Source organism: Dendrobates tinctorius, unplaced genomic scaffold (assembly GCF_039654945.1).
Source record: "Dendrobates tinctorius isolate UK_male_01 unplaced genomic scaffold, ASM3965494v1 ptg000016l, whole genome shotgun sequence".
NCBI lineage: Eukaryota > Metazoa > Chordata > Amphibia > Anura > Dendrobatidae > Dendrobates > Dendrobates tinctorius.
Window position 1 is genome coordinate 44300906 of NW_027361684.1, and position 6129 is coordinate 44307034.

The following is a 6129-nucleotide window of genomic DNA, read 5'->3' on the forward strand; positions in this document are numbered from 1 at the left end:
ACTTTGGCTAGGGCTCAGCTTGTACGTCATAGTCTCCAAATACTGGGCTAATGTTGTCCTTCTCAAATCAACTGACCTGCCTTTGAAGTGAGGTTCTGTGCCACCTCACTAAAGCTGATGTGTCTTGCCAGGTCATGGTTTTTCTCTTCCATCTGTCCCGTCCAAGACGCGTGCAACTGTTCTCTAAATTGCTGTAATTACTCAAGTTACTCAAAGATTTCCAACGCATTTGCTAAGCCTAATTTATTCTCCGTGCTTACTGGATTTGAAATGAATAGGGGCAGATAAATTTGACTCATAGATGTTTTCTTTAAATGTATTTTTTTGTAAAAATGTCTTTATTATTGAAAATGTGCACTCTTCCAATAGTGACTCTACTGTATCTCCAATGTCGTTAGTTGAAATGCCCAGTATAGCTAACAGACTATTTTGGATAGAATATGTCTTCAGCATACAGTTTTTCCCATGTATTAGCATATTATAGGGGGAACCATGTGTGATTGCCCTAGATCAGGCATACACAACATACGTCCCACTGGTCGCATGCGGCCCACTGAAGGATGTTGTGTGGCCTGCTGAGAATCAGGAGACTCCGATTCCCATCTCCCTATATTCAACTCTATTCATGTCCTCTTTCCGATTAAACACTTCGGTGATGGAACTGGGGCAGAGCAGGACAGCGCTCATCATCCCCTGCCCTAACTTTCAGCAGCGAGATGAGGTTATCCTGCCACACTGTGACCTCATCACACTGTTACTGTTGCCAGCGCCACAGCGCAAAGGATGCAAGAATGCCCTGGGAAAAGTGCTATGGGAGGATTTTGGAGATTAGCTGTGTTGGGGTGGAATGTTATAGAGAGGATCTGTATGGGGGGAATTTTATGAAGAGGAGCTGTGTAGGGGGAAATTTTACAGAGAGAAATTGTGTGCGGTGAACATTATGGACACAGGCAGCATAAGGGGGCATTATGGAGAGGGGCAATGTGGTAGGGAGGATATTATGAAAAGAGGCAGTGTGACAGGGATATTTTGTGCAGGAAGCACAGTAAGGGGTAATTATTTATTCAGGGGTGCAGAATGGGAAATATCTTTTTTTATGGGGCAGTTATAATGATATTTTTATTTTTAAGGGCACCATGTCGGGATGTACTGCTTAAGATGGAGAAAAGGAAAGTTTACAGAGATCAGCTCTGGACATCAAATTTAATCGTGGCATCTGTACTAAGTGAGGACAAAAGGAATGGGAATGATCAGAGAAGATGTCACCTATAAGGTACCTGGATGTAAATGTTTATTTGTGATCCTTCCTGTATCTCATCAGTGTTGTGATTCCTGTATGGTCCAGAATTCTGATGATGCCTGGTAACAACAACTCCCCGTATCTCCTTACCATTGTTAAGGACATACTGGGAATTGCAGGTTTACGTGATACAAGTGTATATGGGGATGACCTGAAACTGCAATTGATCACTGTACTAAGCTTGGTGATGTATTCGCGTACTGACAGGGGTTCTGATAATGTGGAAATCCATACCGTGCTTCATGTTAAAACTGAAAAATCCTCAAAATTTAGTTTTGAGATTATGAGGATTTAATTGAGTTCTTTACAGAAACTAAATTTAAAGTTTGGGTGTGTTCACCTTGAATTTTTTGAGCAAAAACTCAAAATCCTTCTCAAATACACAAAACTTGCTACAGATGTATTCAAGTTGATTCCCCTTTAAATTTCTTTTGCAGCCCTTCGGTTTGGTTCAGCGAGAAAATGTGGCCCTTGGACCTCAAAATGTTGTGCACCCCAGCCCTATATGCAAAATTTTTAGGGAAGTAAAATTTCAAAAGGAGAAAAAGAAAATACTATGAAAATAAAACGCGCATCGGGGTGAGGAGACGCCACCATGAATCTTTCAGGTGAATTAGGCGCTTTATCTTTCTCATGCCTTAGATGCACTGACAGTGATTTTTGTATGTATTCCTCCACACTGTTGGGAATGTGGCATCTGTGCTATATAGTACCAATGTCATTATATATCTTGCAATATTAATTGAGTTCCTGACACCTGTTTTTTTCCATTTTACTCTTCGTGGGGTATGATTATATGGCAATTCGTTCATCCGCATAGTGCACGTTATTTCAGATGGACTACCATCATATTGGATTATATGTACTCTGCTATGCTTAATATGCACTAATGGTAATTGTGGATATATCCTCGCACACTGTGGTAATTGCAGTGCTCATACAATAGGGCTATTTATGACCATCATTTTTATCTTCATTTTTTGTGTCTTGTGATAGACACATATGGAAATCATTTCTATAGCACAGTGCACCTTACTTTGGATGGATATTCATGCCATGCACGCCTTTTAGAATGGGCCATTAATCCATTAGCCCCATATAATCATTTTTTTCAGATTCTAAAAATATTTTTCTTACCTTTATGTAATTACCGATTATCCTTCTATGGGCATTTGAGGATATTATTAATAACCTATAAGGTGATAAATCATGGTCTGGTAGCGTCTCCTTCATTTGAGACACTCCGCTTTTTCAATTTTGTCTATGTCATTGATGTTTTAATTATATTGAAATAAAATTAGATATTTTATCTTCTATGGAACTATTCTTTACCTTGGATGTACTTGCACCAAGGGTTTTGATATTTAATGAAATGTATGTAAACTTTTGAATTTGCAGTATGTAATAAAATGCCTTAAAACATTCTCTCTCTCTCATCATTCTGGCATTTAGCAAATATTAATAATTCTGGTAATCCCAATTGACCAAAAACGGGAAAGGTTTATTCTGATTTCATGTTAGATATTGAGAAAAACTTGCAGATGTGTCTTTTTATATAGTGTATGGAAACTTCTGGCTTCAACTGTATATACAAGTGCTTCTCACAAAATTATAATATCATCAAAAGGTTAATTTATTTCAGTTCTTTGATACAAACAGTGAAACTCATATATTATATAGAGTCATTACAAACAGAGTGATCTATTTCAAGTGTTTATTTCTGTTAATGTTGATGTTTATGGCTTACAGCCAATGAAAACCCAAAAGTCATTATCTCTGTAAATTAGAATAATTAACAAAAACACCTGCAAAGGCTTCCTATGAGTTTAAAAAGGCCCCTTAGTCTGTTTCAGTAGGCTACACAATCATGGGGAAGACTGCTGACTTGACAGATGTCCAGAAGGCAGTCACTGACACACTCCACATGGAAGGTAAGCCACAAAAGGTCATTGCTAAAGAAGCTGACTGTTCACAGAGTGCTGTATCCAAGCATATTAATGGAAAGTTGAGTGGAAGGAAAAAGTGTGGTAGAAAAAGGTGCACAGCCAACAGGGATAACCACAGCCTTGAAAGGATTATTAAGAAAAGGCCATTCAAAAATGTGGGGGAGATTCACAAGGAGTGGACTGCTGCTGGAATCATTGCTCCAAGAGCCACCGCACACAGACGTATCCAGGACATGGGCTACAAGTGTCCCATTCCTTATTTCAAGCCACTCATGACCAATAGACAACGCCAGAAGCGTGTTTCCTGGGCCAAGGAGAAAAAGAACTGGACTGTTGCTCAGTGGTCCAATGTGTTTTCAGATAAAAGTAAAGTTTGCATTTCATTTGGAAATCAAGGTCCCAGAGTCTGGAGGAAGAATGGAGAGGCCACAATCCAAGCTGCTTGAGGTCTAGTGTGAAGTTTCCACAATCAGTGATGGTTTCAGGAGCCATGTCATCTGCTGGTGTAGGTCCACTGTGTTTTATCAAGACCAAAGTCATCGCAGCCGTCTACCAGGAAATTTTAGAGCACTTCATGCTTCCCTCTGCCAACAAGCTTTTTGGAGATGGAAATTTCATTCTCCAGCAGGACTTGGCACCTGTCCACACTGCCAAAAGTACCAATACCTGGTTTAAAGGCAACAGTATCACTGTGCTTGATTGGCCAGCAAACTCGCCTGACCTTAACCTCATAGAGAATCTATGGGGTATTGTCAAGAGGAAGATGAGAGACACCAGATCCAACAATGCAGACAAGCTGAAGGCTGCTATCAAAGCAACCTGGGCTTCCATAACACCTCAGCAGTGCCACAGGCTGATCGCCTTCATGCCACGCTGCGTTGATGCAGTAATTGATGCAAAAGGAGCCCCTACCAAGTATTGAGTGCATTTACTGAACATACATTTCAGTAGGCCGACATTTCGGATTTTAAAACCATCTTTCAAGCTGGTGTTATAAAATATTCTAATTTACTGAGATAATGACTTTTGGGTTTTCATTGGCTGTAAGCCATAATCATCAACATTAACAGACATAAACACTTGAAATAGATCACTCTGTTTGTAATGACTCTATATTTCACTTTTTGCATTGAAGAACTGAAATAAATTAACTCTGTGATGATATTATAATTTTGTGAGAAGCATCTGTATATATATACATATATATATATATGTAACTATATATATATATGTATATGTATATGTGTGTATATACAGTATATATATATATATATATATATATATATATATATATACTGTATATATGTAATCTTACACCCACAAGTGTAACCTTAACCTATTGTAAGGCGGGAGTACAGAAAAGGTCTATTCAGATGTAAACCATTGAAAAAAAATATTGGAGAGGGAATTTAACAATAATGTGTCAAAATATCCAGCTAGTATAACTGCGGAAGAAGACCACAGAATATGTATCAAAGATCAAACTATAGTGTGGTGTGAGGGAATTTGTCAATCATGTGTCAAAAGTTCCAGTTTGCACAACTGAAAAAAGACAGTTGCCTTGAAAAGCTGGAGGGGATCATTAAGATCTGGCTGTAGAGCACTGGATAAAATGAGGGAAAAACCACAACACCAATTTTACGCAGCAGGGGAAACGTAACACTGTGCACTGTTATTCTGCTAAACCCCTAGCTTTATTACACAATTTTGCCTTTTTGACAAATGTAAAAAAATAATGTTGATAATGGCAGCCATTGTTTTGTTTCATCTGCTGAAAACATTTGTGGTTTCATTCATTTTCTTCCATCAGGGTGCCTTTATCCAGGTAATTTGTAACATATTTTACTTCTCATATACTGTAGATTGCATTTAGGAAAACAACAATTACCTAAAACTTGCAAAAAGTAGTGGAACCAAATGTACTGTATTTTATTTAACTTACACTATGTGCATTCACAGTTGTAGAAAAGTCACCAAAAATAATGAACAGCTTTTCTATACCTGGAATTATTCTGGTCACAAGTCATATACAGTATGATAGCTGTGTACCATGTTAAATGTGAATTTGACATACCGTATATACTCGAGTATAAGTCGACCCTAGTATAAGCCGAAGCACATAATTTTACCACAAAAACAGGGGAAAACTTATTGACTTGAGTATAAGCCAGGCATGCATTGTCCCCTCATCCCCATAATGGTATGCACGAGCTCCTAATCCCTATCCTGGTATGCATGGCTCCTCATCCTTATCCTTGTATACATGCCCCCCTCATCCCTATCCTGGTATGCACAGCCTCCTCATCCCTATCCTGGTAGACATGGCGCCCTCTTCCCTATTCTTGTAGGCATGGCTCCTCATCCCTATCCTTGTATGCATGGCCCCCATCAGAAAAACATAAAAAAAATAAACCATCCTTCTTACCACCCCTGTACTCCCTCACAGCATCTTGTTCGGGTGCCAGCAGCTGCAGCGTCGGGGCGATCACATGTGCCCGCTAATTAAGGGAATGAATATTCACTGCCCTCCACGCCTATGATACCTTTATAGCCAATAAAGTTATCACTCCGAGAATACTTTTGTCATCGTTCGGGCATAAAAGCATTTACAACCCTTGAACTGAGAATTTTGGGGAAAAAATGATTAATGCAGAATGAGAAGTAAACTTATTTTTCTTATAAGATATATTACAAAATGTTGATTATTTTTATGGGTACTATTGATTCATAAAAAAAAAAAAAAATTAGTATGACAGTTACTCTTTAATGCAAACCTGGGTACTTTTTATGATCATAGTTTTGATGAGTCATGATATGTCAGGAACACCGCATTGTACTTGCTCACTGAGCCAGTGTGCGTGTCCTGAGTGACAGGATCCTGTC

General features: G+C 38.7%; 1 long non-coding RNA gene across 5 annotated transcripts in view; it reads left to right on the forward strand.

The window, feature by feature from the left end:
* LOC141080521 (uncharacterized) overlaps positions 1-2724 on the forward strand; it is a 200467-nt gene extending 197743 nt beyond the window's left edge. For all 5 annotated transcript variants that reach the window (XR_012228958.1, XR_012228959.1, XR_012228960.1 and 2 more), the window contains 2 exons: positions 1131-1273; positions 1738-2724. This is a non-coding gene — a long non-coding RNA (uncharacterized lncRNA). The remainder of the gene's footprint in view (positions 1-1130; positions 1274-1737) is intronic.
* The last annotated feature ends 3405 nt before the right edge of the window (positions 2725-6129 follow it).